The 10171-nt window shown below is 42.3% G+C and overlaps 1 protein-coding gene across 1 annotated transcript in view; it reads left to right on the top strand.

The window, feature by feature from the left end:
• Nucleotides 1–387: 387 nt before the first annotated feature.
• The window catches only part of nrxn2b (neurexin 2b), a 637678-nt gene continuing 627894 nt past the window's right edge, over nucleotides 388–10171 (top strand). The window contains exon 1 of the mRNA XM_034210531.1: nucleotides 388–594. The gene's annotated coding sequence lies outside the window, so the exon portion shown is untranslated. The remainder of the gene's footprint in view (nucleotides 595–10171) is intronic.

Genomic DNA, 10171 nt, shown 5'->3' with positions numbered 1-10171 from the left:
TTTATCAGGTTTACACACATTTTCTTCCACCAAACTATTTTTCACATCTCCGAAATATTGACACAGGAAAGTGGAGTATACTTTTCACAGCATTTCCAGGACCTCCCTCTCGCTTCCTCGCCCAGGGGGAAATAGCCTTCTCCAGCCGGAGTGGGGCGTGTCTCTGTGGGCGGCCTCCTCAGTGCGGTGCCACTGCTGATGCTGCTGTGTCTCTTCCAGTGGATGCAGGTGGAGATGCGTCAAATCCCCCAGAAACACATAGAAGCATCCGCCAAACAGAACCTCCACAATAAAAGCCACCGAATTACATACAAATGTAGCAGTTTTATTCTGAAAACGAATCTGAAGTCGCATGTTCTGCCTTGTGGTTGGTATTTCCAGCGGGGATGCAGGTGGAGCGAGTCGGCCAGGACTCACATCTGTCTTGAAGGAGAGAGGGGGTAAAGAAAACCTTCGATCTGGTCTCCTCTACGCTCTGGATAAAAAAAAAAAGAAACAAAGAAGCGTGAACTGCTACAGATTTATCCAGGGATCTTTACAAACCTCCCCAAGACTGGAGGATATTATCCTTGCAGGAATTGCTGCAAAACACAAGTAAGGACTTTTCTCTTCTTTTCTGAGACTACATATTTCTGTGGGGGGATTTCTCACTCTATACTAAAGCCGTGCACATGATGACAGGTGAAGTCAATGGAAAATGTCTTAGAATTAGACTTATCATATACCAATTATTAACAATTGTTGGCTTTGTTCCGCTGAGAGGAAGCCAGCAGCAAACGATGCGTAATGGGTCAATATTTGGAGGAGATTTGGGAAGCGAGTGGATTCGTGTTCTGCTGTTTGTTTTCTGCGGTTCTGGGAGCAGACACGTTGCATTCGGTGTGATGGACGTCTATGTTTTAAGCCACGCGTGACAGAGTGTGGCAATTCAGGAACAAACTATCACAGAGTGATCGCTGAAAGTCAGTTTTGCTGTAAAAATGTGGATTTATTTACGGAGACGACTTGACTTAGTTGTGAAAGGGTAATTATTCCAGCTTCCGACACTCGGGTATCGTTTTATTTCAACAGCTCCCGTTTAGATTTGTTTCTCCCAAAATTGTAGACACACAGTGTAGTCTGTTGATAATACAGTAGCCTACATGGTCTAATTTTCACACACACAGCATGCGTACTTGCACACGTAGCCTACTTCTCCTTGACTCCAAATCCCTGAATTAAAATGTTGCTGGATTGTAGAGTCGATCATGATTTTGCCAACATCGCCCTAGTTTATCATTAATTATGTACAACTAATGTATATTTTTGCTATAATAGAAGCTTTTTGATGCGGGGAATTAGGCCACCGGAGGGTATACTTTCTTTACTGGACAGCTGCTAATTGGGTGCTGGAGGGCAGCCTGTCTGGTCTGACCCTCTGTGGTGTTAATGCTCTCCGATAAGTGTTTATCTATAAGTTAATGTGAACAGCACGACGTGGTAAAATGCGTACAGTACAGTACGTATATATTTGGGGGCTTTATGGTGCGCCGAGTCCTGCTGCAACTGTATGCAGCGACTCCTGCGCCACCGTGTCGCCAAACGCCCACTGGGGCGCGTAACGGTGTCTCTACACAAAATCCCCGAACGAGAGGATATTTAACAACTACAAGCCGGTAGTTCACTGATTATGTGATACCAGCCGGGTTGTGGGTTTAGTTGTGCTAACAATAATTAAACAGATTGATGTAGGTAAGGTTAGTTCAGCGGCGCAGGGATGGGAGGAGAGGAGGAAAGCGGACACCACATAAGCGTCTGTGGAAACGCTGAGCTACTCTCCCTTTTTTATACAGAAGATGTGTTCAGTTTTTCAGAATAGATACGAGACTGCTCGCTTAATTTGTCATAAATATTTGCATTTTGATCACTAAAATCATTTATCATTCCTTCTTGATAGACAGTGTAAATGTCAGTAATTCACTTTTTTTTTTAATTCTTCTTAGATTTTCTCAAGTGTGCATTTTGATGAAAAGTCTCCCAGCTGCGAATGACTGCCATGAACGTATTGGTTGAAGAGGAACATATAAAACAGTATGGATTATTTGCTGAAGCACACACTGGAAAAGGTAGTGCTTATTGAGTTTTCTGTCCTCTTAATGCAAATCAAGCCCTGACTCATTTCCTTTGACATGCCAGAAATGTGTTTCCTCATAAAGCCAGGACACTGTTGGAAGACTCCACTGACACTTGAGCAATGGATCAAAACTACATTTTGTTGCCCAGTGGGTAAATTCATAGACATTTATCTGAAGAATTACATCACCAATATTACTTTTCCTGAGCACATCCGTTGTCATATCCAAATTAGCCAAAAATTACCAACTATCAGTCTGGTTTAGACAATGGCTCTGGAAATACCTAAGTAGCTTCTCCTCTTTATAATAATACAATAGGAGACAGAAAGTGGGCCCATACATGATGCCAGTTTTGTTCTCCAAGCTTTCAGTGTACTTCATGAAGGGTGCTTAACATTGCTTTTTTGGGTTGAGATGACTTATAATAATTGCAAATTCCCCTGCAATTTGAATAATTTCTCCAGACCTTTTCACTGTTCGCTAGCGGTGAGTGCAAGAAGTGGATTTGAGGTCCCGTGCTTCTCTTTGTGTTCGCTCATCCCTGTGACATTAGGCTCCTAACAACTTTTCCTGCATACTAAATCTCCAGCGTTTCAACTCAAATGCCATCATTTTGGGTCATCAGCATGCCATTTGAACACTGCGGAATAACAACACCTTTTCAAATGCATACTTTGAGGTGTTGTAAATGTTTGTTGTGCATTTCTGTATATTGAATCTGAAGAGGGACTGGATCGAATGATGGAGCTCGATTTATAAGATATTCAGTCTCATGCTGGGTATATTTAGGCCAAGCACAGCCTGTGAAGCAGCTGTCAGATTGCAAGCATCAGTCAGAAACTCTATCCTTTCGCAGGTCAGTGTTTTGAGCAGCTGTCATTTTCCCCTGACAGAGAGCCGAGACACTGTCTTCTATCTCACCTCTATCAAAACATTGGCCCTCACACCCTCCCCACGCCCCTCCCCGCCCCGTGGCACCCCTCCAGTTCACCGTCACAGAGACCGAGGGATTGAACATTGTAAGAGAAGAGAATCAGAATGGGTAATCTTCCTGTAATCCCTCGCAAGGAGGCAAAGAGAGCAATCGGCCTCATTAACTCACTCTTCTGCCGCTTGCCGTCTGGCCCTCATCCATCTTCCCGTCCAGCATCCACCCGCAGAGTGGGAGAGAAGAGAGGTTAAAGGAGCTTAGGGGACCTATAAGGAAGACAGACACTTTCCCTTGCATAAAAAAGAGGAAGGAATTTGATAGAAAGATTTCTCCCTACTCCTCCTAACTCCTTCCATTTTAGCTTGGGTGAACAAGACGTGCCCCGCCAGCTCTTTTGTCTTTCCCTTCAATCTCTCTTTTTTTCTTTTTATTAAGCAGTTGCTGCGTAGAGGTAGAACAGCCTATGATGGACAGCTGGATTGAAAGACCGCTTTTTGTGTCTGAGTGATTGCATGGAATGATGTGTGAGAGAAAGGAAAGGGGTGATGGAAAGATAGAGGGAAGGGATACAGTATGGCCCATCGATCTGATCGAGTTGCGCCCTTTCCTCCTGTGTGGCCTCACCGGTAGGATATCGTGTCTAGATTTGAACTAATATGAGTCATTCTAGCAGGATACTTATTATTGAGGATGTCAGTACATCTCCTGTCATTCTGTCGGCGCCAGAGAAAAAGGGCTCAACATTGATGCGTGATAGCAGCAGTTGGGTTCAATGCTCCCTGCACGGCTTTAAACAACTTGCCTTTGGTCTTTCTAATTGAGAAGTAGTTGAGAGACTTGAGTGTTGAAAACCCCTGGATTTTTGCCACATACTCTACTGTATTCCGCAAAGATTGGGTCATGAATTCATGGGAGCTCGCACGCACTTTTGAATCTTGGATGAGGGCTTTTTTCCTCTCTCAAACAGTTGAAAGTAATGGAATCCCAGCCTCCTTTTTAAAAATCAGAGTAACCCACAAAAAGCAGGCCAATGAATTAATGAAGATGTTCGCCGTGTGGTTAGATTTGAAATGTTTGCATTTCCATATTTTCAGCTCAGCTTGATATTCCTAAAGAGAATAAGGGAGTATCAATAATGGAGGGATAAAACAGGCATTTTGTAATGTGAGCATTTTATCTCTTTTTGGCCTCACCTCAAATATCATCTCCCTCGGGTGTCACCCAACTTCGACTTGGGAGGATTTTGGGCTGGAAAGTTTATCAGGACCGGTTTGTGTTTCAAGTGTGAGACATATCTCCTTAGCACCCGCCAGTGAGCTGTTTAACCCACATAACTCCAGCGCAACGGCAGCTGCTGTTACTCAGGTTTAAAAATATCACCCCAGACTCCCTACCTCCCCACTTGAAAGGGCACGTTCTGGACAAAGCAAGTTGACATTAACATTCTGTTGAGGATGATGTATCGTGTTCACCTGCAAGACCTGAAGTCCTTCCTCTCTGAGTTTGTTAGAAACAGTAGTGTTTTTTACAGACTTATTTGGATTTGTGTCATCATCCACACCAAGACTGTCTCCATCTTTGTCTGTCCAAAACACGGAGATAACAACAAAGTCGTAAATCGAGGTGGCGCTAATATCATCCGCAGGTGTCGGAAAGGTGTCAGGGACGTCTTCTGGAAAGAGTCACGTACTTCCTTCACGCCACTGTTGCTCTTTGCCCCATGAGGTATTCAGGAGACAACAAGTATGTGTCCTCTCATAAATATCGACAACCTGAAATGCCCTGCCTCCTCCTATCATTAGAAGAGGCAGCTGCAAGGTCATCCACAGTGCAGAGTCACACATAGTATCAGTGCATTAAAACAACCCATAAAAAGCAGACAACTTGTATTTTCTCCAACAGTATCCATTCTGGCATATGCTAACATGTGGTTAGCTGTGAAATGATTCTATTTCAAACTGGAGCAGGTTGCATAACATGGAATATGGGACAAAAAAAGCCAACATAAGAGTGTTATGCTCATAATTGAAGAGTGGGTGTTAGTTACTAATCCTTATACTGTGGGATATCACTCATCCAACACTATTTCTAGTTGTGCATAATCATACAATGTGTTTGCATAATACTTCCATATCTAGCTAAACAATAGCAGTTGCTAAGCGCTGGACTTGACCAGTGTCACTTACTTGTTTGGACAGAGCCATTTGCAATCAAATAAAAGCTAATCCCATGATAAGCCTTTTTGTCTCCAGAGGAATGTTTAATGGATTCTTTCTCTGGTCAACAAAGCATGTCATGAGATTATCCACCTGAAAAATAGAAAGCATTTTCAAAGATGTAGTAAATATAGAAAGTATAGAAAGCTCAGTCATCACTTTTGAATTGTGTTCCCTATTCTAACACAGCATATAAACTGTAGTTACAGCGTCATCAGCCCCACATGTAATGATTGTTTTGCCACTGTTTTTGTTTCTTTCTTTTAAACTCCTCTTCCAAACTCCTTCGCTGACTGAGCAAAGCTGTAAAATATTGCTCACTGTGTGGAACTCTTAAGAGAATTGCTGTGCTCCACCGCACTTTATTCCTCTCCCAGAAATCCATGAGGCTTTTGTCTCTCCTGTCATACAGGAATGTATTTCCAAAGAACCACCCCTGCAGCAAAATCAATACCAGTTGTCCAAAGTTGAGACGTACATGGTAAAAACTGTCAACCGCACAACTCCAATATCGGCTATTTCCAATATCAGAATGCACCTGTTCCTATGGCTCTATTCACTGGCTGGAATTAAGTCTGGATGGCCCCCACCTGTTGGGAGAATAGAGCCACAGGGGGCACTCTGGGGCTGATGGAGGTCAAGATACTGAGAGACTGTCTACTGTTACGACCACACTCAGCCTCATCACGGCGTCACTTTACCTGCCAGGCAATGGAGAGGGTTGCCTATTCTGTGGGCCACAATGGCCACTTCACCGCTAAGAGGGAAAGGCTTTGGCGGGCACAATGGATCCTTTTTTAGAGAGTTGGGGCATGCCTGCATTGGGTTTGTGCAGCCAGCGTACCTTCGTCAGCCTTCTCTCGTAACGGATACCATGGCTCTTTGTTTGCAGACAGCCACAGGGCAGAGAGTTGGAATAGCCACCATTTATCCCATATAACTCTCTCGTGGAGCGCTCTCAGCAGTCAAGGACATAGGTTGAGCAGGAAGGGTCAAACATTTGTACAGCACCATTCTCTCAGCTGTAATGAGCCAGGAATAGACAAGCACAATTGAGCGATGACTGCTGACACCATTTTGGGATTCAATAGAGAACATAAGAATGAAATGGGTACTGGAATTCAATCACATTCAGCTTTATTGTATTTTTTATAGTTTTTATTTATCTTGCTTTGATGCACTAACTGTAGTTCTTCCACATTTACTTGGCTTTTTGGCGGAGGTACAAATTGAAAGTTTGATAGCTAAGGTGTTAATTTTTGTTTGTACCATATGTCCCGTTACAAACATTAGTTTTAATGGCTTCTCTTGTGTCGATGCAGCTTTTCTTTGCCATCTTCCTCTTTGTCAGGGCCATATGAGGCCTGTGTCACATTTGCCAATTTGGCTGCCACTTTCACAGTTTGAAGGGGAAAAGCAGAGACGTGAAGGCTGAGTGTTTCTAAATGATGGTAAGAGGAAAAGAGGGGGAGGACGGGGGAGGAGAGAGAGGGAGAGCAGAGTCGCAGACAATCCGTCCGTCCCTCAATCTCAGTCCAGCCATTTCAATCCAACCATCAATCCAGAGCTTTAGTGAGACTTGCTGAGTGACTGCTCTGATGCAGTGCAGACTTTTCGTTAGTCTTTTGGACCACGTCCCTTGCCATACTTGGATATTCATAGCTGTTTAGTACAATGTTGTTGCATACGTTTTTCTGCTACACTTTTATATTTCTTATTCACAACCATGCGCAAAACGCGTATTTACTACGTGTTAGATTTTAACATCATAATGAAATCATGTTTTAAAGCAATGTACCTTGTTTGATCAACTCTAAAACAAATATAGCCCAATAGTGACACAGTACATGTTTTATTTATTTATACATTTCCCAGAGAAAAAAGGAACAGCACATGACTGGACAGATTGGATATTGAACGGGTGAAGTGCAGTGCTAAAAAATAGCACTTACGTCACTGATACTAAGCTCTATTGGTGTTATATAACATATAACATTGTCATAGCCAATATCTTTTTAATGAATCAGTATATTATTGTTTAATTTCAAATGTCGGAAGATGTCCAAAGCTGTAGCCTCTCGAATCATTGCCCAGATATGAAATAAGCTCAGATCTGATTGTTTTCAGATCGGAGCCTCTTGCCATTAATGCTGCTGATTGCGGGGGTTTAGCACTCACAGGGGTTCCAAGTCTCCCTTTCTCTCCGTCTCTCTCCCATTTTTCCAAAGGAGCAGTCCAGGGTTTATCAGTGTTACACCATTTGGCATGGTATTTCGGGACTGGCGTGCATGTATTGTGCCTCCAATTCCGCAGCAAGTCCCTAGAATAATTAAGATTTGACATTGCCCCTGGTGTATAGCAAGCTGTAAAAGGCGGGAAACGGGAGGCGTTTGTGCCACATATTGTATCAGCAGCAAGGATGCAGAGTGGGGTTATGACTTGTTGCTTATTTACCTTTTTTTTATGAAATTCAGATGCACAATACAGGATTTCTTAACATGTATAGGTTAGGTTAGGTTTAATATATCAAATCTCTGTGGCAGTTCCTCCTAAACACAGGTTTATTCAATTTGACCTTCTCAGAACAAATTAGACAAGAAAAACAGTTGGGTAATAGTGTCCACTATTCAGTAAGAGGAAAGATCAATATCATCCCAGTGAATAGCTTCCAGGCTGACAGAGAATCAACAGAGAAAACAAGATGGTAGGAAACCAGCAGAGCTCTTAGGTCTTCCAGAGCACAGATGCTGTGTTGAAAGTCGGCCCCACCAAAAACCTATCAAACTTCTTCAGAGTATTATCGATCGAGAGCTCTCTCTCTTGCCAAGCCATTTTCTCCAAGGATCTGCAAGGCGGGCACTTTGCTCCGGTTACCCACTATTCACTCACTAACCCTGCTCTGCCATCAGCCGTGAATCTATAAGACTTAGTCACACCTGTGTAGCCCGGGGCAAGTCAATGAGGAGAGAGCGAGCGTGTTGTTCTCTCCTCTTACATTAACGTCTCCATCTCCTTTAACCTTTTTTCTGTTGCCAGGGAGGGAAAGACACATGAAGTCCCTGCCTTTCTCACAGTGCAGAGGTTTTAATAATTACCAGGTCTTTTTCTAAAATGATCAAATCAGCACTCATCAATCTTTAATGGCAGAAGACATCAGTATTGTTTTGTTGATGATGACTGAATACATTGAATGTAAGAATGGAGATTCCTGTTGGGAAATTCAATTAATTTAACATGATGGCTGCATAATTAATTATACATCTGGATTTTTATTATATATGGATTGCCACAGGAAAGCAATGTTCACTACAACCCAATTTAATCATAAACATCATACTATTCTTGTATATAAAGTATATAGCCTTGCAAATCAATGCTACTGTACACCTCACAAGCTCAGTCTCTGCCATGACATTTAAATCAGAGAAGCAAACACTTCAAACTGTTTGAGCACAACAGATGTGTGCTGGAATAATCAGTAAAATATGGGCCGTGTAAAGAAGCTGATGTGACTCGTAAAATCTTGTGAACAACAATTTAAACTACAGCAGGTGTAATAAATCACAGATATAAAAGAAAAGAAATGCTTTTGGCTAACACTTATTTCTTTAGCTTACATTTATTCCAAAAATGAATTCTGTAAAAAGTATAACTTTGTATTACAGCTGCCATGTTTTGGACAGATTGAAATTCAGAAGATAAGTCAAATATCAGCCAGTAAGTTGAATCATCCGTCAGTTGCAGAAAGCATTTACATTGATATCTGGGTGAAGGAGAACAACTCTGAATCAGCATACTCTCAAAGAAAATGCCTAGCTCAAGGCTTAAACCTTTTCAGACCACAATGGGTTGTATAGAAACAAGAAGACAATGTTCAGCAAAGCCCTATCAACTTGTTTTGTGCGTCAAAGACAAGCCTTACCCAAACATCGCCTATCATTTTCTTAATATTGTTGCTTTATTCCTCTTTGCTCATTTCCCCTCACTCCACTACTTACAGTGTAACGCTTAGTGTCTGCTCTGAGAATTTCAGTGACCTTGTCATTAAGTGCTTGTGGCATATCCCACAGTGCATTGCCACCTCCAGCCTATCCGGTTCAGAGTGGGACAGCTGAACCAGAAACAATGGGTGCAAGATGCACTGTGGGATAGACCGTGAGGACTCAATGACCATCAAGGAAGGACATGCCTTATGCACACGGCCCATTGGCACACTTCAGCACCACATACTTCACAGACAGCTCCCAGCACTGCCACTGTGTTGTGAGCGGCTGTGGATTCAGCACGACAGTTCTGTTCGCATGCATTGTTTCTGCTCACGCACACTGTGCCCTGTTCTTTCTTTGAATCTTCGGATGGTAATGACTTGACACGAGTTGGATTTTATGGGTGTTCAAAGATGTAGTCAGAGCAACTAGTCATTAAGCCCAAGCATGCAACAGTGCATGCTTATTACCAGTTAGTTGGATCATGGTAAAGACAAATACATGAGCTAATTTGTCTGGATGCAACCTCTTTTTAAGATTTAGAAAAATGTAAAAAAAGCATTGACATGAATATTATTTTAGGTGAGGACATGCAAATCATTAAGATACCTTTTCATGTAATTATTTTTCAAAATAAGAGTGCACTCTAAAATAACCAAACTAGCAGGATGAGACTAAATAGGATTCATTTGGTCAGAAAACCGCATTAATTACACTTTTTTCTCCACAAAACCCACACGGGTAAATCAGCTAACCTTGACTTTTACAATTACTTTTGTATTGCACAAAACCTTTCAGTTTCTACTAAAGTAGCTCACCATAAGAGATGCTGACTCACCCTGGTCACCCATGCTGCACACCAGAGTTCGCATGCTCTATACATGGTGTAGTTCATGATTTAAACTCCATTTCTGTAGAAAAGTC

This window comes from Gymnodraco acuticeps, unplaced genomic scaffold (genome assembly GCF_902827175.1).
Source record: "Gymnodraco acuticeps unplaced genomic scaffold, fGymAcu1.1, whole genome shotgun sequence".
In the NCBI taxonomy this organism is placed as follows: domain Eukaryota; kingdom Metazoa; phylum Chordata; class Actinopteri; order Perciformes; family Bathydraconidae; genus Gymnodraco; species Gymnodraco acuticeps.
The sequence above is the reverse complement of the archived record's forward strand: the minus strand, read 5'-3'. Positions and strand labels throughout refer to the sequence as shown.